The sequence below is a fragment of the Cynocephalus volans genome, chromosome 4, assembly GCF_027409185.1.
Source record: "Cynocephalus volans isolate mCynVol1 chromosome 4, mCynVol1.pri, whole genome shotgun sequence".
NCBI lineage: Eukaryota > Metazoa > Chordata > Mammalia > Dermoptera > Cynocephalidae > Cynocephalus > Cynocephalus volans.
Genome location: NC_084463.1, coordinates 44,652,227 through 44,675,291, shown reverse-complemented (window position 1 = coordinate 44,675,291; position 23,065 = coordinate 44,652,227). Strand labels below are relative to the sequence as shown.

General features: G+C 44.1%; 1 pseudogene; it reads left to right on the top strand.

The window, feature by feature from the left end:
* The first annotated feature begins 12,794 nt into the window (after window positions 1-12,794).
* On the top strand, window positions 12,795-22,691 carry LOC134376080 (pre-mRNA-splicing factor RBM22-like; annotated as a pseudogene).
* The last annotated feature ends 374 nt before the right edge of the window (window positions 22,692-23,065 follow it).

Genomic DNA, 23,065 nt, shown 5'->3' with positions numbered 1-23,065 from the left:
ACTGGCTAATCTCTAGATTCAGTTAAGCAGGAAGTAAAGGCTGAATGAAGCTGAGTTTTAAGCAGCCTGTCTAAAAGAAATGCCCCAGCTCAGAGACATCCACAATAAAAGAGGTGAGGCTTTTTGTTTCTTCTCCTTTCTTTTTTCTTTTTCTTTTTTTAACACCTGGTATTCAAGAAAATCTCTGTGAAAAACATTGGCTGAACACATGCCAAGAAAACAAAGACTGCAGTGACTGCACACACCAAGTAATACGGTCTCTGCAGAAATACCCTGGAAAAGCCACTAAGAAAATGGACAGCTACAGCCCTCAACAAACAAGAACAGCAAACACAAGTGTCAAGACTGGCCATCCTATCACTTGGAGCATCCTCTCCCCCGCATCTGGCTCATTAAAGTGCCTAATAACCACCCTCCCAGGAGACACTGTGCTCTGTCCACCAATCCTCACCCTGTGCCCAAAGTTCCTGTACCACCTTGCTGGGGTGGGTTTCCCTTATCCTTTGGAATAGTTTTTCTTCCTTCACAAACCTGAGAATCTCCAGAAGGCAGAAATAATTTGTCTTTTCCTCTCAGTACCAGCATCTGATTGGCTGATCATGAAGGAATAAAAAGTGGGGATAGGGAAAGAAAATCTCAATGTCCAAGGGGTTAGCTTTTTAGGTGAAGGGCAGACCAGATTTCCCACCAGACCCAACACATCCAGTTGCTCCCTGAGAAGCTCCATCCAGGCCCATACCTCAGGCTGTCCTCTGGGAGATGAACCAGGGGCTGATGTTCACCACACACTCCAAGAGATATGGCTGCTGTGGGCATCTTGTCTCAACCCCACACAGCTTTGACACCGAGGATAGGAGGGTGGCTGAGGACACATCATCCTGTCAAGTTTCCAAAGGGGAACCTCAACCCAAAGGCATTCTGATAAGGCGTCTGTGCCTAAGGAAGATAAGAGGAGAGGAGGAGCAAAGATTTTTTTTATATATAGCAGAGTGTGAGGTAATTATTCTATGCTTTCCTGTCATGTGAAATATTAAAAAAGCAAAAACAAATATTTTAAAATGAGCCATCAATTGCTGTGTGAAAATATGATGAACAATTAAAATACTGTGTCTGTTTGAAATGTACGATAAAGAACAAATAGTTGACAATGTTCTGAATTGGAGAGGGGAAGTTGGAGAACTGGGAATGCGGAGAAGGAAATGGAAATTTAGGATATTACTGCAAGCCCTAGAAAAGTGTAGAATGAGGCACAGGGTGGTGGATTGGAGACCCTGCCTCCCATATATTTGGAAAAGGCAGAGGGAGACCAGCCCCCCTTTGGAGTGTTAAATAGTAGGCAGTTAGAATGAAGTGGCTGTCCTGCCCTGGGTTCCTCCCTAAGGAAAAGGAAATCTAACTCAAATGCATTTCTCGTAAATTACTTAGAGAAAAACGAAAGAAATTTAGGCTTAAGCAACCAGAATCCTCCAACTAAGCTGTGATTACACAACCAGGAAATGTCCCCCCAGATAGTCCAAACAGGCGACGGATAACTGCAATCAGTGACTCGTAAGATTTACTTTGGTTTGCTTCACCAGAACCTTATAAAGGCCTTTCTTTCAAGCCCCTCTGGTGGACCCCAAACCACACACCACGGCCGGTGCTTTTCATTCACGAGTGGTTGTTTGCTCAAATAAACTCTCTAATATCTTAACCGGCGCCTCAGTTCCATTTTTAACAGGAGAAAGGAGGGACTGGGGACCCCACGCACCGCAGTTCCTCCCATGCCTGAGCCCCACACACCGGGTGGGGATTCTCCCGACGACCCTCCCGCCGTCACAGCACGATCTGGGGAGACGCGGGGCTGCGGGCACGGAGCTGCCCAGAGCGGGATCCGAGCCGCCGAAGTCACCGTTCAGGGTCGGGACAGGACGCCCGGGGCCTCGGCTGCCGCCCAGTGCCCACCCAACGGCCTCAGGGGACCGAGGGCCGAGCGGCGCCAGCGGAAGACTCGGCCGCAGACAGACCCCAGAGCTGACCGCGGGGAGGCCCGGGTCTCCCCGCCCGGCCCGGGGTTTCCATCCGCGCCCCCTCCGCATCTTAGGACGCCTTGCCCCGCACACTCACCATTTCCTGGCTTCCGGCGGGTCCCCCGTCCTCCCTAAGGAGCTCCCAGGACCTGCAAGTCACAGGCGACAGAGGCCAGGAAGGAGCCACCTGGGCCACTCAGAGAAGAAGACACAGCTGTGGGGACTGGACTAAACTCAGTGGGCGCCAGACACAAAGATCCCGCGAGATTGTGGAAGGCCGCCCCCTCCTCCCCGGCTGCGCACCTGATTGGACAGAGCTCCAGGCCCCGCCTCCCTCAGGCCCCGAGTGATAGGAGATGGGAGTGTGACACGCTGCTGGATGAGGCCAGAATCACAGACTTTTGGCTGCAACCCTTTTCAGGCAAGGCTTCCTCCCTGCTCTAGGACCTTACCCTGCCAGAGGGCATATTTCTATTTAACCTTGTATAGAAGGTTATATCCACTTACAAATAATATATACTTACATATATGTTATTTAAAAATGGAAACGTTATAATGATATTTTTAAATTTCCGATTTCGTAACCTTCCCGGCCTCTGGTTTTGTGAGTGCAGATCTCTGACCAATATTTCGGCCAGGATTTCAGCAGGGAGAAGCAGCAGCTGTGAGGCCCCAGCTTCTGCAGCCCCACGCTCCAAACTCATGTCCCTCCTCAGATTCTACATCAGCCTCCGGCCATGCCTAGATGGGAAGTGCGCATGCGCAAAGTAAGAGGAAACTACAACTCCCAGAATTCCCTGGAACACGCTCTGCATTGGACCTCATATCCCCCAAAATTACAAGGGCTATCAGCAGATTCTTTACTTTCTGCATTAAAATTGTTTGAGCATTAAGGGTCTTTCCCATGGCAATAGCAATAGCACTTTTTTTGTGTGTGTCTAAATGCCTTTATTTGAAACAAATAGTTGAACTAAACAAGCATTTCCTTTCTCCACTCTCAATTAAAACGAAGAACAGTAGGGGCAGACTTCATTTGGCATTACAGTGGAAATATGTGAACATCCCACATCCTTCTACTTGTCGTAGTTGGGGTAACTTTGTTTACAAGCAGTGTTTTTTCATTGTTTTGTTTGTTTGTTTGTTTTTCCCATAGTCTTTCTTACATAAAATATTAACCGCAAGCTACTAGTGTCACTCAAAAGTAAGTGGTCTTCATTTCATGTGTGAGGAAGTATGTTCTACGCTGAAAGGTGAAAGAAGTACTACCGCAACCCACTCTTTAAAAACAACCAAATAGCTCAAAGTAGAGTCTTCTATTCTTTCTTTGTCCTGCAATGAAAGGTAGTTCTGGGATCTGGCACCCAGATTTGGATTTTATTCGGACCGTTTACAGCGTTCTCCCATCTGACCTGCGTCATTAGGGTTGTGGGTGATAGTCCGCTCCCTTTGAATCGAAGTGTATCTTCTCCTTCCTCCACTTCTTGCCTTCGCACCCATGTTCCCTGTTACAGCAACTATATGAGGGTCTTTTAGAGTCGCCCTAACCAAAAGGACCTTCCTCAAACTGAACTGGTTCTTCTCGACCTCTTGGCCTAAAGTCTGCACCAGAAAACTTCTTATAGGGCACAAGTCTGTGGGACTTTTTTCTGACTTCCTGTTGTCACTATATACATCTTTGTTACTGTAAACTGAGCAGTAAAGATCTAATTAAGTTCGGTTACTTGTCGCACTGAGAGCCAATAAGTGAGACAAAAGTAGTGTTGGGGAGAAGAATGTTATTATGGCTGAGAAAACAAGAGAAAAGTGTCAGCCCACCTCCTGGACTTACTAAAGTTTAGAGTTTTTAAAGGGAGGGAAGGAATGCAGGTGAGTGCAATGAGGTAGTGACAGGGATTGTCACGGGATTAGTAGGTGGGTTGTGTCAGCCGTAATGACTGCGTGATGGACAGGGTCGCTGCACCATGGAATCTGTGGTTGGTGGGATTCCCTTGGGGAAAAAACACCCTCAAAGACAATAACCACAGCCAAGCATTGGAATCTGCCCCATGACCCAAACACCTCCCAAACGATCCCAAATTTGTGATCGATTTTGACATGAGTTTTGGGGGACAAAACATCCAAACTCTATCAAAAGTCTTTTTATTTTAAATTCAAAATTGTGGTAAAATATCAGCCTTAAAAGGGGGGGGGGACATTCTGACACATGCTGCAACAGGGTAAACCTCGCAGATGTCACATTAAATGAAATAAGCCAGGCACGAAAGGACTCTGCCTAACGGCCTCCCTAATAATAACTTTTAGCACATTGCCAGTTGCTGCAAATCTATGCAAATCTACAAGCAGCACGCACGTCTTTTATAGCTGATAGCTGAAGAAAACTTGATTTCAGTTTCCCAATTTTTTCTCTAAATTCGTGAGGAAAAAATGTATTATAGAAGCATTTCAGGGAATTAACCAAAACAATACGTTTTCTGGATTTTGCAATGTTTGTGGTGAATGTCAGGTGTTAAAGTGTGTACTCATTATTTATTTTCTCTTTCTAAGGAAATATTTCTTTTATCGCCTAATTTACTTATAATTTTGTATTTTTTTGTTAAAGAAGCACCCTCCCTTTTTTATGTTTCAAGCCTCACAAAACTGGTATCCACCTCTCCCACACACACCTTTCCTTTTTTTACAGGTCCTACCTTTATTTGAAATTTTGATCATTTTTCTTTGTAACTTTTTTGAATTGCTTCTGATTTTTTAAAATATGGAATTATTTCTATTTATATTTATCTTAATAAGTGGCCTTTGATGCATCCCCCTCAAGTGCCGCACTCTTTTCTTTTCTTTTCTTTTCTTTTCTTTTTTTTTTAAGATGACCCTTAAGGGGATCTTAACCCTCGACTTGGTCTTGTCAGCACCATGCTCAGCCAGTGAGCTAACAGGTCATCCCTATATGGGATCCGAACGCGGGGCCGTGGTGTTGTCAGCACCGCACTCTCCCGAGTGAGCCACGGGCCGGCCCTGCCCCACTCTTTTCTTTCTCTCTCTTTTTTTTTCTGGCTCGCTTGTCAAATGTGACTTCTGCTGGCTTCATCTGATTGCTTTGAGGTTCTAAGTATTTAATCTACGTACTCAGAAGGAACGTAAGAACTGGTGAGTTGTGATGTGTCTAGACAGCCCTAATCCCTAACCCCATCTCCCTAATCTATGTTACGGTTATTTCGCGGAGAAGACTGTTCTTGCATTTGTCCGAGAGTAACTCATCTGATTTGGGGGTTTTTAGTTAAACTTCGTTTTGTGACATTGTTCTAAGTTAACTTATTATGCAAAAGGTGTAAGAGGTTTGCTTTACTTTCTTGTACTTTAAATTGTTCTTTTATCTATCTCTTACGGTAATTCTTCTACTGTGCAAAAAAAAAATTATCTTTTATACTTCTTGGTGTTCAGATGTTTGGGTCTAAAATAAGTATAATTATTTTGTTGGTTTGGTGCTAATAATTTTGATTACAGCGTAAGATTTTCAAATGTTGGTCATTTAAGTACTTATAGCTGAAATACAATAATTTCTCATTTCATTAGTTGTGTTTAGATTCTGTGTGAGAATTATGACGTATTCTGTATTTTCAATAAGTACTATTTTTTTGTAGGTTTTATAGGGTTTTCTTTAAAACCTTTGCCTAATTATAGTAGTTTAGAATTAATTATCAGTGGTGGTTTTAGTTATCAAATTGTAATAAATTTAAGGGGTCTATTCAGAATTAATAATATTTTTGACATATTTAGAGAGATGGTGGTCGTGTTTGGGTGTACTACAGAAATGGCTACTTAAGATTAACCTGAGACTTGAGGCTTTAGTATTGTCATCTGGGGAGTTTTACTACTAGGTTTATTAATAGAGTTATTTATGATTATACAAATGATAGGCTATGATGAGTGGAGATTTTTAGTGATTTTAAAAACCTAGAGAACTGGTTAATTTCTGAAGATGAAGAGATTGGGCATCTTAGTGAAGATTCTATGAATGTAACCATGTTCTATTCTTACGAAAGCCGATTAATAGCTGTGTCTGGTCAATCTTTGTTAGTATTTTCATTGTTATTGAAATTACCCAAAAACGTTAGGTGGTTAGAAGCATGGCTAGTAAAAGTGAAAAAAGAAAGGAGATAAAATATAACTAAATTAGGCTATTTTGGTTGGAAATGAATGTTGAAGTTATCTTTTGGAAATGAGAGATATTTTTTGGAGTTACTTTTTCTAGTCAGGTTAAGTCTAATAAAAATGATGTTCTGTTTTGGCTTTTTGATAGGTTTATACATGGTGACAAATGTTGGAAGAAACCTAGTGAAATAGAGCTTCCTACACCCTCATAATGTACGCTCTCTGCTTCTGTAGAGTTGCTTGCTTAACCTAAGTAACTCCATTTTACCCCCTGTCTGACCTGCAGACTACCCCCCACCCCCTTCTGCATGACATACTGTTGACCTTCTCATAGAAACAAAAGCCGTTGCATAGAAACAGGAGCCATACACAGTAAAGTATTACATGGTAACAGGAACCATACACAGTGAACTATTGCATAGGAACATACACAATGAAAAGTTGTACGCTTGATTGCTCTAACGGCTCATTCTTGGCTTCTGTGACCTAGCTCCCTGGCTTGCTTTGTGCACCTGGACAAACCCGTGTGCCAACAGGATGTAGTTTTTGCCTTTAAAAATCCCACAAGACCAAGGCCCAAGGCTGCTCTTCCTTGGTTGCTCCTTGGAAGATGGACACTGGCCAGCTGGAGTGAATAAACTGCCCTATTCTGCACAAGTGGCGTGTAAGTGCACTTCTTGTGGGAAGGTTCCTCACAACACTAGGAGGTTGAAAAATGTATGTTTGTATGAGTAGGATTCAAATCTGAGATTAAGTGTGTAGTAGATTGAATTATGTCCCCCCAAAATTCATTGAAGCTTGAATTATTTCCCCCAAGCATTATGCTTTAGAAACTTAGCCCCCACTGTGACTGTTAAGAGGGTGGGAAATCCTATTATGGTAATTGAAAGGTGGAGCCTTGAAGCGGTGATTGGATTATAGGGCCATGCAGTAGTGAATTGATTAAATATTGTGGTCAAGGGAGTGGTTCTGAGGGCTTTAAGAGAAGAATCTGTCTGTCTCTCATTTGCTCTCTCTGCTTCCACCATCTTGCAGTGTGAGACCCCTGGGTCAGTGTCGTCATCACCAGATGGACTTTGGACTTCCCAGCCTCAGAAACTGTAAACAATAACTGTCATTTTTCTTTATAAATCACCCAGTTCCAGGTATTTTTTTATATGCATCTAAATGGACTAATCCAATATGTTATTAGGCTAAATTCTTATGCTATATTAAGGCCTAAGATACTTATGGCAAGAGCTGAGAGCTTTAGGTAGGGTGGCATAGCCATTTGTGAAATATTTATAGGAGTAATGTTGTTAGAGATAGCAAATCTAGCAAAAATACTACCAATCATTAGATACTCAATTGAATTAATTAAAAGGGGGCTGTTTTCATTGACATGAATTAGAGTTGAAAAGTGAGGTTGTTCTAGAAGTGCAAAGAAAATAACTAGAGTACCACAGACAGTTGTTAGGGAGGTGGCATTAAGTCTGATTACCAGGACTTGGGCATTAGTATAGGACATGTTTGTGGTTTCAGTATTTGAGTCTTTGGAGCAGAAGCGTGTAAGAAGGGGCACAGCCGCAAGTGCCAGGCTTCAGACACTGACTGAAGTGGTGACAGGTACAGCTTTGAACTGGCCTCCTGTTTTTCAAATAGCTTGTTTGTGATTAAGGTTATAAATAATTGATCCAAAGCGTATGAGCAGCAGAGCTTGAAAGAATGCATGTGCAATGTAAGGAGTGTCTAGATGTAGTGGATTGATGATGATAGCAATTATCATGAGACCTGCTTGACTTGACAAAAAATGCAAAATAATTTTATGATGTCATTTGTGTTAGGACACAGGTTTCTTTGAATAAAGTGGCAATAGCAGCTAGGCATACCATTAGTGTTTGTTTTGTTGTTTCTGTTGATGAGTAACAGCAAATGAATAAGAAAATTCCTGCTACAACTTCTGTGCTGTAGTGGAGTGGGGCTGAGGCTGATGCGGGGCCTCCTTCTGTTGAATGTAGACACGGGTGAAGGCCAGGTTGGGTAGATTCACTCATTGCTGCCAGAAAAAGGCTGATTAATTGGAGAATATCAGGGTAGGGTTGAGCACGAAAATCTGTTAAAATTCTCAAGTGTTTGAGTGTAATACAAATCATGGCATTGATAGAACAAGTCCAATATCTCCAATAGGATTATATAAAGTTGCTGTTATATTTGTATCTAATTGGCCATATTATTCTTTGATAAGTAAAAATAATATAATTTCTACTACTTTTCACCTAGTGAAGAGTCGGAAGAAGCTGTTAGCAGTAGATAAAATTAGTACGGGGATGAAAAACATAAGTAAATATTTAAAGAACTCATTTGGATGGTTTGATGTTTGGATCTGAATGTATATATTTTATTAAAAATTATATGATCAATCATTATGACAAGAAAGTGCTATGAGCACAAATATTATTGAGGAATAATCTAACTTGAAGCCAAGTGTAAGATTTAAGAATTAAATAGTCATTCGATATCAGTTTGAGGTGATTATTTCTTGGTATGAATAAATAAATATCAGGGTTAAATTTAGGCAGATTATAAAAGCATATGAAATTGATGTTTCTACATAGAAGTGTAGAAGATATTTTTATAAATGTTAGTAATGGTTATGGTAATTAGTAAAATTAGTATTGTGAGTAAAATTATAATTAAAAAGAGAAGATATTTATTACTTTTATTTGGAGTTGCTCCAATTTTTTGGCTCCAAAGATCAATGGGTTACTTGTACCCTTTGAAAGTTGAACAAGCCATGTTGTCATTCATGGAGGCATGATTTAGCAGTTCTTGCATATTTTCTCAGTAAATAAAACATTTTAAGCTTCTATTAGTAGATTTACAAACTAATATTTAAACTATATTTACAGTATATGGCTTTTACAATAATGTTGCGATTAAATGAGGAGTAATAGAGGTAGAAGATATATAAATATAAGAGTTTCTTTGTGTGTGAGTGATTGTTTAATGTTGTTAATGTGATATGTAAGTTGCCTCATTGTGTTGTGAAAAATATGTAGAAGGAATACAGAGCTCTTCTTACTATATTAAGTCCTATTAGGGTAATTGTAAAATTCGATCATAAAACTAATGCTAGAACCTCAAATATTTCTCCAATTAGGTTACTAGTTGGTGGTAAAGTTAGGTTGGTTAAGCTAGCCAGTGTTCCTCATGTTACTATTAGGGGAAGTAATGTCTAGTCTGAGAGATAATAGTATAGTTGGGGTATGGATTGATTCATAGTTGGGTTTTTGAGACAGAGCAGTGTTTATGATGTGAGGCCTCAAGCAATTATTAAGGCTCTGGCTCCTATAACACTTCATGGTGTTTGGATGAGAACGGCGGCAGTCACTCATGCCTCATGACTTACAGGTGAATGTGTGATAAGTGATCATAGGTCTGTCTGGTGCAAACAAATGGAGCTTGTAATCATTATTTACCAATGGATAATATGAGTCATTCTGCTATGGACTTGGTGAGCACTTCAAGCACCTCTCTCCCTAGGGAATCCTGGAGGAGGAGCATGGCTTTGAGAGTTCTGGTCAAGATGGTGGAATAGATGGTCCCCAACGTCACTCTTCCACAAATCAACCAATTTACAACCATAAAAATGTAACATCAGCCAAGCTGGGGCTGCTCGAGCTCAGGGGAAGAGGAGGAGAGACCTACAGAGTACATGAAGGTGGGAGAAACCACGATGAGAGAAAGAAAAAACAGCTCTGAGTGTTTGGGCTGCTGCCGCATTAAGGCTGGAACTGCTGAGCGCATGGAGCAGGAACCAGCAGACGCCGCAGCTGTGCCCTTCAGATGGAGATGCTTGGAAGCAGCAGGAGAGAAGAGGGCCTTGTGGCCCCAGGACAGCAAGAACACTAACAGGGTTCCCATGGACCCACGCAGGAGTGAGGAGCCAGAAAAGCTGAAAAAAAAGAAGCCACTCAGAGGCTGGTGAGTCATCGCAAGGGACCAGTGTAGGGCCCATCCCATGGGAAGCATTTGCAGCACGGATGTTGGAGGAGACGTGCCCACCAGGAGGACACTGGGACACAGCAAGGACAGCTGATCTGCCCCCCAATCAGCACAGGACCAGCCAGAGGAGACTGGTCAGGAATATAGAATTGCATGGGGTGCAGTTTGATGAAAATCTCAGGCCCAGACCAGAGTTTCTATACAATCCTGGTGCACTGGGTCTCTGGAGAGATGGAAGCACCTTTAAGGTCAACCGTTAAACCCTGAGCTGCACAAAAAGCCTTTCCTAGGGAAACAGCTGCAAAGCAGCAATTTAGCTCAACCACAGAGCTCAAGTACTGGTTCCCACAGGAATTCCCCCATTTTAGAAGTAAGCAAAAGACAAAAAATTAGTTCCAGCCCAGGCACACCACCAGTGTCTTGGGACCTACCAGGGGACATGAGGCATGGACCAGGGACTGGACCCTCCCTTCCACAACCAGGCACACCATGCCAGTGCCTCAGGGCCTGCCTGGGGACCCAAGTCATGCAGAAGGGGACTGGACCCCTCTCCCACAACCAGGCACACCACGCTGCACCTCGGGGCCCACCCGGGGACCCAAGGTATGGAGCCAGGGACCAGACACTCCCCACAGCCAGGCACACCACCAGCACCAAGGAGCATGCCAAAAACATCACCTCCATGTGGATGGCCCACCACAGCCACCACAATAACCATGGCTGCCACAAAAGCAGCTAACACCACAACCACCATGCAGGTGGTCCACCAGCCACTGGAGTGTATTGACACAAGGAGAGTCACCAGCAGAGATGAAGAAAGAAGGAGGATGTCTCTCTCCAAAAAGCCCATTTCAAAGTGACAGAAGAAGCATCTGCTCTATGATAACATTGGGGGACCTGATCACACCTCTCAGCATTGGACGGATCATCTAGGCAACAAATCAACAGAGTAACCATTATTCTTTCAGAAGGAGAGAAGAAATCTAGGGTAGTTAGAGGGGGAGGGAGGAAGGAGAGAGGGATGGGGAGAGATTGGACAAGGGGCAAAAAGAATAATTATGATTTGTAACAATATATATGCTAGTAATATTGATTTGATCAACATATATCAATGTTGAACCCCCAAAAAAGAATAATCAATTTTGACTCAATAAAAATTAATTTTTTTAAAAAAGAAAGAAAGACGATGGCTCTGACCCCAAGTCAAACGGATGCCCTGCAGGCATTGCTTGAACAGAGCCCCTACCCTGGTATAACCACCAGACAAAAAGTGGCCAAAGAAATTGGTGTTCCTGAGTCAGAAAAGAGATTTGTTTCAAAACCAGAGAGGACGACGCCTCAGGCAGAGCCAGTCGGGGTCTGCAGGCTCCTCGAGAGGAGAGCAACTTCCTCAGCAGGAGCCACCTCGGCCTCGGACTCAGGAAACCTTACCCAGAGAAGGCAGATGACAGTGGACATCCATTACAAGAGCACAAAACAGTATTCTGCTTCGAGCTTTTGGAAAGAAAAAAAACCAAGTTCCCTGGAATTGCCACTAAGGAGGAACTGGCTAAAGAAACAGGCTTTCCAGAATCAAGAATTCATGTCTAGTTTTAGAACCAAGGAGTTTGGCACCCAGGCCAGAGCAGAAGTGGACCCATGAATTCCCTGGCAGAAGGTCCACAGCAGAGACCTCGCCTGACTTTTCAGCTGCAGCAAAGCGGCTTGTGCACTGCCCCAAGCAGCGACCATCATCTTCTTCCTTCCACTTCTTTCAGCAGCAAGAAGTCATTTGTGCCAGGTCTTCCTCCACCCCACATGTCCTTTGGTCTTTGGGATCCCTCTGGGGGCTGAATGAGCAGGCACCGAGGCTCATGATGCTCCAGCTCACCCAGGCTATGCCAGGAGAACTCTCTCAACCTGTTCTGACACTTATGAGTCACACGTCATTGGCACCAGCTCTAGGAGGGGGCTGTCACATACTCAGACTCCTTTCTGGTGTGCATACCAAGGAAAGTGCCGGGATGACAAGGACAATGGGCACACTGGCCTGGCAGTTCTGCCCATAAAGGGGCAGCCTCAAACAGATAACACTGAGGAACACTCGCAGGGCCTGGCTCAGCACATCCCACCTCATGCAGTGGTGCAGTGAGGAGCCCAGGACATGATGGTCCAGCAGGAATCTGGAGAAAAGGCACCTCAGCAGCCCGCACACACCCAGTCACCCCTGTGGTGGCAGCAGCCAGTACCAGCTAAGAAGCCATCTCATCTCGTGAGCAGGCAGACCAGCATCATGCACAAACCTCAAGCTTTGAGCTGGCCCCTTGCACCCACACAGTGTCCTGTGGTGAATCTGGATCCACAGCAGGAAGCCCCTCTACCACCCGAACCACCGCTCAGTGAGGAAGAATTTCGGGCTCTGCTCGACACGCTGCAGAGCTCACCAGGGCAGCAGCTGGAGGAAAGGATGGGGTCCTCCTCACCACTGCAATCCAGGCCTCCTTCCCATGGGGGCAGAATCAGTGTGATGCAAAAGAGGACAATGTAGAAGGAACACATCCTGTTTGGGAGCCAGACTAACACAAGAGGAAGTACCAACCATGTGGAAACCAAAAAGGAACTTTTTTCTCTGTCCTGTGGGCATCACTTAACTTCTGTTCTCACTTAATGGCTTAAATGATTGTTTCCAAGCTCCATACAGCCTCTGGGGGCACCGGGCACCAGGCAGTGGATGCCTTTGGTGAATTCTGGTGACCTAAAGCATTATCATCACAAGCATGACCTCCTCCCTGTGAGCATCACCCCCTGGGCAATCCGGACAGTGCACAAGCTGGAACCCACTGAATCAAGAGTAGGTCTAAGGGGATCACGTCTACACTCCTGTCCTTTCTGGCAAATTTGAAGGCAGGTGGATGTGTAGTAAATAAGTAATGAAAAAAGACTGAAAAAGTTAAAATAGCAACTTGATGAAATCATTGAACATAAGCCTATGAAAGCTAATCCTCCCACAATGATAGCATTTTTACATATATGTACATACCTATCTACCCATAAAGCTGCCAATTTTATAAAAAATAAATTATATGTCAAGTTTTTTTAAAAAAAAGAAATAGTTCTGTCCTTTTGAGCACTGAAAAAGGTCCCACAAGATCAATTCCTGGTCCTGGATGAGTTGAGCAGGGACTGTCCTAGGAAAGGGGGAAGGGCTAGGTCAAAGCGCGCTGGGTGCACTGGTGGCAGTGAGAGTGTGGGAGGGACAAGGTGAGATCCAGATAGAGGAGCAGCCAGGGCCTGAGGATTCTGGAGTAGTGGGGAAACGCCAAGGACACTGATGGCTACGCACCCCTGACCAAGCAGATTTGGCCAGATCTAGGTGGATCTCTGAAGCCCTGGTGGGAGGGTCAGATGAGTGACTGAATTGGAGATACCTGGGGTGCCAGGTAAAAGAAGCCTCTTTTTTCTAATTGAGCTGCACCTCGGAAGGGGGCCAACCTTGACAAACACATTTGGCCATTGATACATTTGACAGAGGAAGGGAACTAGGCAAGAAGCAGAATCCTGAGGTTTGGCTTCCCCAACTGGATGGCCCCGTGAACAGGACTGCCCCTGAGACCAGCAGGTGGAGTGGGGCTGGGACTGCAAAGTCTGGAGCTGGGGATGCAAACTGCACATGTGTTTGCCAGGAGGCTGCTGAGAGCTCAAGGCCATAGGCCAGGTTTCCAGCCCTGAGCCTGCAGCAGCTCAGAGATTCAGGGCCAGTTTGGTTCTTCCCTGCGAGGTTGTGGGCCTCTAGGGCTGGTCAGCCAAAAAGAGCCCCATTTATTCTCTTCCTTAAAGCTCCAGTGGATCAAGATAGGTGAAGACTTGAATCTAGACCATCTGATAATACCAGGGCCTTGTGGCTTTGGGCACCCCCTCCACCCAGAACCAGCCAGCCCCTTCTCTTTCCTACTGCCATGAGCAGTAGTGTGGCTCCTTGCAAGCCCTGTCTACTTTCTGCTTCCCCACCACTGCACAGTGCAGCCTGTGTACCAGCACCTGCTTGGCAGCTGGTACCATGCAGCAGCAGCAGAATCCTCACCCTGAGCACTGAGGCCCCCATACCCTGGAGTGACCAGAGCCCCAGGACCCTACACTCTGACACCCTGAACCAGGAGGAAAAGTCCCCCTGCTTTCTTGGCCTCTACCAGCTACCCCAGGTCCCCAAAATGTAGACGTGTGCCCCAGAAGTCCAAACCACTGAGTGTCACTTCCCCTGTGGCACAGTAGACCTTCTTTCCTTACACTTGCTTTACAGAAACTGACCAAGAGAAAAAAGGAGTCCACTGTGCACTAGACTGCAGAGACCAAGGCCCCTCAAGGTCTCAGGCCTTGGTGCCTGTTCATCGCCACTGCTCCAAACACAGCACGGTCCTGTCGACCAGTCCTGGGTACTTCACTCAGAGACAGGTGCAGCAATGACTTTCTTTATCTATAAATATATGCATGTGTATGTATTTAGGGAAAGTCCTCTGTGTGTATATATTTATATTTATATTCCCCCCCCCCACACACATATACACACACATCCATTGCAGGAACCAACCAGCCCTTCTGCCAGTGACTGTCAGGGAATGGACCAGGGAATGGATGTCAGGAGATCATCCCTACCACGTCCAGGAGCCCCTCAGCTGAATGTCAGACCAGGGCTGTGTGCTTTTGTCCAGGCCCAGCCCAAGGGTAATCATCAGGTGGTAGGAAAACTTTCTTCTTCACCCAAAGCTCCCCCTGTATCTCACAGGTAGGCAGCAATATATCAGCCCTGAGCACTAGAGGTCCGCACACCCTGGAATGACCAGAATGCCAGGACACCTGGCACCATGAAGAAAAGTCTCCCTATATCCTTGGCCTCTACCAGCCACTCTGTGGCCCCAATATTCACAAGTGCACCCCAAAGCTCCGTACCACTGGCTGCCACCTCACTCGTGGCAGTGTAGACCTCCTTTTCCCCAGATTTACATGAGAGGGACTGACCAAGGGACAAACAGCCCTTACACCCAGACTACACTGTGAAATCTGTGGAGCTGTACCCCACAGCTGGCTGCCAAGAAGGCAAGGAAATGCCACATGGAGACATTCATTGGCATTTCAGGAGCCTCTGGGTCAAATTCCAGATGAAGGCAGTGCCCTCCTGTGCAGGACCAGCTTAAGTATCATCACTGGGTGGCAGGAACGCTGCCCTCTTCACCCAAGCCTCCTCCTCAGACAGAGTTCTTTTCTTTCTAGCACCTAAGGGGGCACACACGGTCTGGTTCCATCCTGGGTGTGTGGAGGAGAACTTTCTGCAGAAGGAAGAAGGACCATGTGGGCACTCTGGGATGCAATGGTGGTGGTAGGAACATGGTCAAGATGGGCCCAGAATGGAGAAGCAGCCAGAGCCCAGGCCGGGCAAATCTGAGAATCACAGGGAGCTTCTGAGGGCCCAGGATGCTGAAGGCTAAAAACTCCTGTGCAAGACGGATCTGGACAGATCTCTCTGGATCTCAGCATCCCATCTCGGGCATGGGGAATGAGCTCAAGGTGCCCTGAATTGCAGACACTGGGGGTGGGGCCGGCAGAGTCCCAGCAGAGGGACAGCTACTGCACACACCTGAGTGAGCAGGCTCGGTGGCTTTTGATGCCAGCATCCCAACCTCTATGGCCATGACAATCTGAAGGAGCCCCATCTCCTCTGTTCTCATAAGCTCAGGTGAGTCAAGACTGGATAGGACTCGAAAAGACCCCCTGAAAATAGAGGGTCTTGAGGGGCTTTGCAGCCCCCACCACCCAGAACCAGCCAGCCACTTCTGTCCTGAGGCCAAGAACAAAAGCAGAGCTCCTGTTAAACACCTCCTACCCCTCTGGCTCCCCAACACAGCATTGGCGGCCCATGAATGTACCCTGGAATGACCATGGTGGCAGAAACCTCAACCCCTAACTCCCCTAACCTGAAGGAACAGGATCCCTATGCACTCAGGCTACAGCATCCACTGCAGGGACCCAACAGGCACAAGTGCAACCCAATAATCCAAGCCACAAGTGGCCACTCCCCCTATAGCAGTGTAGACCTCCTGTCTCCAGGCACACAAGCAGGAGCTGACCAAGGGAACAAATGGACTTTACACCTAGACTGTAGTGTGAAATCTGCATGTGCCCACTTGATACAGTTATGAAAATCCCTGAGTGCGGGTGTATATGTGTGTCCCACTTCCAGGAGGTCCTAGGCTGAGGACCGTCCTCAGGGCATCCCCTCTTTTTCAGCCCCTGCCCAAGTGTTGTCACCCTGTGGTGGGGCAGGTGTCCTCTTCCCCTGAACCTCTCCATCACAAACAGTTCTCTCATTTCTAACACAAAGGGGAGGGCACACACATTCATATATGTGTGGGAACTTCTACCCACCAACAACCAGTTCTGTGATGGGCACCTGCTAGGCAACCTGTAATTGAATTTAAGAATTTGATTCTGATACTGTCCACCTGCCAGAGCCTCAGACCCACAGATTGAAGGCTCAGTCTCACAAGACTGCCCCCACTTCAGACACCAGTTTCAAGGAGTAAGTTGTTATGTGTTTTTCCAACTGACTGGATACAAACCTGGGGGTCCAACCAACCCCTCCTCAGGATTGAATAATTGGCCAGAGCTGCTCATGGGACTCAGGGAAACACTTCAATATGTTGAAACTTTTACCACAAAGAATATTACAAAGTTAAAGATAAAGAGCCAGATGAAAAACATGAATTGAGCGAGGGATAAGGGAAGGAGCTTAGCACTTCCACGCCCTCTGCAGGTGCGGGTGCACCCCCTGCAGGAATATCCACGTATCCAGCCATGCCTAAGCTAGCAAAGCCCAGTTTCATTTTGTTTTTTTAATATGAGAGCTTCATTGCATATTCATCATTGATTAAATCATAGGCCATTGGTGATCAACTTAACCTTCAGCCTCTCCCCTTCCAGGAGGTTGGGATGAACATTCCAACCCTCTAGTCATGCCTTGGTCTTTCTGGTCCCCATTCTGAAGCAATCTAGGGTTCCCCAACCACAGGTCTTCTCATTAGCATACAAATGACACCTTATAGATCCCCCAATTTCTAGGATTTTAGGAGCTGTGTGCCAGGAAACAGGGAAGAACAAATATATGTTTTTTTTATTTTTATTTATTTTTTTATTTTATTTTATTTTTTTTTATTTATTTTTTTTTTTAAATTTTATTTTGTCGATATACATTGTAGCTGATTAATGCTCCCCATCACCAAAACCTCCCTCCCTTCTCCCTCCCCCCCTCCCCCCCAACCATGTCCTTTCTGTTTGTTTGTTGTATCAACTTCAAATAATTGTGGTTGTTATATCTTCTTCCCCCCCCCCCGGTTTGTGTGTGTATGTGTGTATGTGTGTGTGTGAATTTATATATTAATTTTTAGCTCCCACCAATAAGTGAGAACATGTGGTATTTCTCTTTCTCTGCCTGACTTGTTTCACTTAATATAATTCTCTCGAGGTCCATCCATGTTGTTGCAAATGGCAGTATTTCATTCGTTTTTATAGCTGAGTAGTATTCCATTGTGTAGATGTACCACATTTTCCGTATCCACTCATCTGATGATGGGCATTTGGGCTGGTTCCAACTCTTGTCTATTGTAAAGAGTGCTGCGATGAACATTGGGGAACAGGTATACCTTCGACTTGATGACTTCCATTCCTCTGGGTATATTCCCAACAGTGGGATGGCTGGGTCGTATGGTAGATCTATTTGCAATTGTTTAAGGAACCTCCATACCATTTTCCATAGAGGCTGCACCATTTTGCAGTCCCACCAACAATGTATGAGAGTTCCTTTTTCTCCGCAGCCTCGCCAGCATTTATCGTTCATAGTCTTTTGGATTTTAGCCATCCTAACTGGGGTTAGATGGTATCTCAATGTGGTTTTGATTTGCATTTCCCGGATGCTGAGTGATGTTGAGCATTTTTTCATATGTCTGTTGGCCATTTGGATATCTTCCTTAGAGAAATGCCTACTTAGCTCTTTTGCCCATTTTTTAATTGGGTTGCTTGTTTTCTTCTTGTAAAGTTGTTTGAGTTCCTTATATATTCTGGATATTAATCCTTTGTCAGATGTATATTTTGCAAATATTTTCTCCCACTCTGTTGGTTGTCTTTTAACTCTTTTAATTGTTTCTTTTGCTGTGCAGAAGCTTTTTAGTTTGATATAATCCCATTTGTTTATTTTTCCTTTGGTTGTCCGTGCTTTTGGGGTCGTATTCATGAAGTCTGTGCCCAGTCCTATTTCCTGAAGTGTTTCCCCTATGTTTTCTTTAAGAAGTTTTATTGTCTCAGGGTGTATATTTAAATCCTTAATCCATTTTGAGTTGATCTTAGTACACGGTGAGAGGTATGGATCTAGTTTCATTCTCCTGCATATCGATATCCAGTTATCCCAGCACCACTTGCTGAAGAGGCAGTCCCTTCCCCAGTGAATAGGCTTGGTGCCTTTGTCAAAGATCAGATGGCAGTAAGTGTGTGGGTTGATTTCTGGATTCTCTATTCTATTCCATTGGTCAGTGTGTCTGTTTTTATGCCAGTACCATACTGTTTTGGTTATTATAGCTTTGTAGTATAGCTTAAAGTCAGGTAGTGTTATGCCTCCAGCTTTATTTATTTTGCTGAGCATTGCTTTGGCTATTCGTGGTCTTTTATTGTTCCATATAAATGTCTGAATAGTTTTTTCCATTTCTGAGAAAAATGTCTTTGGAATTTTGATGGGGATTGCATTGAATTTGTATATCACTTTGGGTAGTATGGACATTTTCACTATGTTGATTCTTCCAATCCAAGAGCATGGAATATCTTTCCATCTTCTTGTATCCTCTCTAATTTCTCTCAGCAGTGGTTTGTAGTTCTCATTATAGAGATTTTTCACCTCCTTGGTTAACTCAATTCCTAAGTATTTTATTTTTTTGGTGGCTATTGTAAATGGGCAGGCTTTCTTGATTTCTCCTTCTGCATGTTCACTATTGGAGAAAAGAAATGCTACTGATTTTTGTGTGTTGATTTTGTATCCTGCTACTGTGCTGAAATCATTTATCAATTCCAACAGTTTTTTTGTAGAGGTTTTAGGCTGTTTGATATATAGGATCATGTCATCTGCAAACAGGGACAGTTTGACTTCATCTTTTCCAATCTGGATGTAACACTTCACCTTAAAGAACTAGAAAAACAAGAACAATCCAATCCTAAAGTTAGCAGACGGAAAGAAATCATTAAGATCAGAGCAGAACTGAATGAAATTGAAAACCAAAAAACAATTCAAAAGATCAACGAATCAAAAAGTTGGTTTTTTGAAAAGATAAATAAAATTGACAAACCATTAGCATGGCTAACAAAAAAAAGAAGAGAGAAGACTCAAATAACCAAAATTAGAAATGAAAAAGGCGATATTACAACTGATTCATCTGAAATACAAGGAATCATTCGAGACTACTATAAACAACTATACGCCAACAAATTTGAAAATCTGGAGGAAATGGATAAATTTCTGGACACACACAAGCTCCCAAAACTGAACCGTGAAGACGTAGAAAATTTGAACAGACCAATAACAATAAAGGAGATTGAAGCTGTGATCAGAAGGCTCCCAACAAAGAAAAGCCCAGGACCAGATGGATTCACAGCAGAATTTTACCAAACATTCAAAGAGGAATTGACACCGATTCTTTACAAACTATTCCAAAAGATTGAAACGGACGCAAATCTCCCAAACTCATTCTATGAAGTAAACATCATCCTGATACCAAAACCAGGTAAAGATATAACCAAAAAAGAAAACTACAGGCCGATATCCTTGATGAATATAGATGCAAAAATCCTCACTAAAATACTAGCAAACAGAATACAGCAACACATACGAAAAATTATTCATCACGATCAAGTGGGATTCATCCCAGGGATGCAAGGTTGGTTCAACATACGCAAATCAATAAATGTGATACACCATATTAATAAACTCAAACACAAGGACCATATGATCATCTCTATAGATGCTGAAAAAGCATTTGATAAAGTTCAGCACTCATTCATGACAAAGACCCTCTATAAGTTAGGTATAGAGGGAAAGTATCTCAACATAATTAAAGCCATATATGACAAACCCACTGCCAATATCATCCTGAATGGGGAAAAGCTGAAAGCTTTTCCTTTAAGAACAGGCACTAGACAAGGATGCCCACTCTCACCACTCCTATTCAACATAGTGTTGGAAGTACTAGCCAGAGCAATCAGAGAAGAGAAGCAAATATATGTATTTTACAATGACTAAAAAGAGGAAAAATAACTAGAACTTTAGCCTATTGTACCATATTGCTTTCTCACAAAGAATACGAACACTGTGAGAACCAGATGCTGGTCACTGGAGAGTCCCCATTATCTCACCTCTGGGACAGAAGTGAACCTTCTCACCTGGGAGGGGGGTCAACTCAGAATCTCTGACTTGTGTGTTGAATCACAGGCAGAGGGACACAGCTAGGACCCACTGGCATGGGAACTCCACTGACAAGTCAGTCACCTGCAGGAGTGGGTTCAGGCACATGTGGCTGGCAGGTTAGCACCACGACCACAGGCCCAGAAGCCTGGACAGCCCAGACAATCCCCTCCAACCAGTGAACTTCTGTAAGGACACTTGGTCTGGATCCAAGGATAGTAAAGCTGGGTGGCCTGTGACAACACTATTGCTATGTCCATGGGGAACACTTTTAATGCCTGAACTATTTTAATTTCAGAATTTAAAAAATCTGCTAGAGGCTGGGGTTTTGATGCTTCCTGTTTGATTAGAAACTGTCAGTGAAGTAGAAAATACATTCAGGAATCGTGGGTGTGCATTTGTAGACTTGACAGGCTTACTTTACAGTTGGGGATGTGGGGTTCAGATTCTTTAGAATCTCTACCCTAGTGGAAGTCAGGCACACCCTGTTCCAGTCACTCAAAGGCTAGTTTAAGTGTAGCCTCGAAGGGATTTGGCTGATGTAATCAAAGATAAAATTTTAAATTAGTCAAAGCAGGGGCTTTCTGGGTGGGCCTGATTCCATAAAAGAGTAAACTATAAATTTTTCTCCTTTGAAAAGGCTGGGCCTGACGAGACTGTGGTGGTCCTACCTCCCACCTCAGAAGCTATCACTGCCTCTGGATACTCTCAAGGTGGTGACATCTCTGGGATCCAACACCCACAACAGACAGAACTCATAGGATGTGAGCTTCCTCATTCTGTGACAGATATGCCTTGGAAAAAACCCATATATCTTAATAGTCAAATAAAAGGACAAAAAAGAAAGCAAAACCAGCCCCAGGCTATTTACAGTGTCTCACTGGTGCCCTGGGGTCCACAAGCATTTCTAGAAGACTGAAGTGTGTCAAACCTGCAGTAAATTAAAGAATGTCTGTCCTATCTGCCTCTTAGGCCTAGAGTATGGTCTGCTCACTCAGGTTCATGATGTAACTGTCTTAAGATGACATACCACAGTCAGATGTCAACAAAAAGAACCACGCACATAACGGGTATGAATCTGGCCCTCACATCATGAGCAGGAGGGGTGACAATTAGGTTTGTATCTCATGAATATTCTAAGTAAGTAAGTAAATAAATAAATTAAATAAATAAATAAATAAATAAATAAATAATAAAAAAGAAACACACACAGAATATGAAGGAAGAGATTTCTTATTGATGGAACACAGCCAATTGATGTGCTGGGGAAAGCCACATCCACCTGTGACAGGCTGCTCAGGCTGTCCCGGACCGCATTCTACTGTAAAAAAGAATTGGCCCCACATTTGCTCCCTCTGGGTGAGAGGAAAGTGCAAGAGAGAAGAGAAGTGTCCTTGCAGACACGAGAAGCCTACAGATGCAGGTGATACCCTTGGTGATCAGAATACTAAAGGCCAATATTCTGGAATCGATGACCATTTCGCAGAGAATCTTTTAAAGTGAGCTTTGACCATGCCTTGTCTGGACCCACGAGAGGTCAAGATTATCACCACAGTAGATGTTGGTAACCCGGGCATTACAATTACTGAGTTCAGAGAGAATTCGATCATCACTGTTGTACAGAGACAGCAGTGTGTTCTCACCCAGTTTGCAACAAGGCAGGCTGCACAAGTGGCTGCTGATTAATTAATGAGTTGATTATTAATGACCACAGACTCAATATGAAATGAGAAATATTTCAAGCAGCCAGAGGAAAAGAAAAAGGAAAGAATGAAACTGTAGCCTCTTGGATGAAGCTAGAACCTGTTCTATGACTGCCAGGAGCCATTTTTTCCACCTGCAGCAGCAGAAGTCTCTTCCAACTCCAACATACCCCACATGATCCTCCAGCTCTGGTGGACATCGCCCACACCCCCCACACCCCACCTGGTATTGCTCTGCCTCCACGCCCAGGTTTTGAGTCGCACATACTACACCCAATGAAACCACCCCCTCCTTTCATGAGGACTCCAGGACCAATCTGCTGTCTTTCTCAGGACTCTCAGAGGATGGGGACTTATGCTGGAAAACACAGGAGTTTCTAACACGTTATCACCACTCTGGCACTCCATGGAAGAAAAGGCACTTACAATATCCAGTACAGTCATTCCTTGGCGTCTGCAGGAAATTGGTTTCAGGACCCTTGTAGCGACTAAAATCCAGGGATACTCAAGTACCGTACATTAAATGGGTAGTGTTTGCATATAACCTAAACACATCCTCCCTTATACTTTAAATCATCTCTAGGTTACATATAACACCAAGCAGAATGTAAATTCTACGAAAATAGTTGCTGTACATATATTTTTTTAATTTCTACCATTTTTATTGGTGGATTATAATTTTTACTGATTTGGGGGTATTTTTGATCTGCAGTTGGTTGAATTCTCAAATCTGGTGCCCAGTGATGTGGACGACC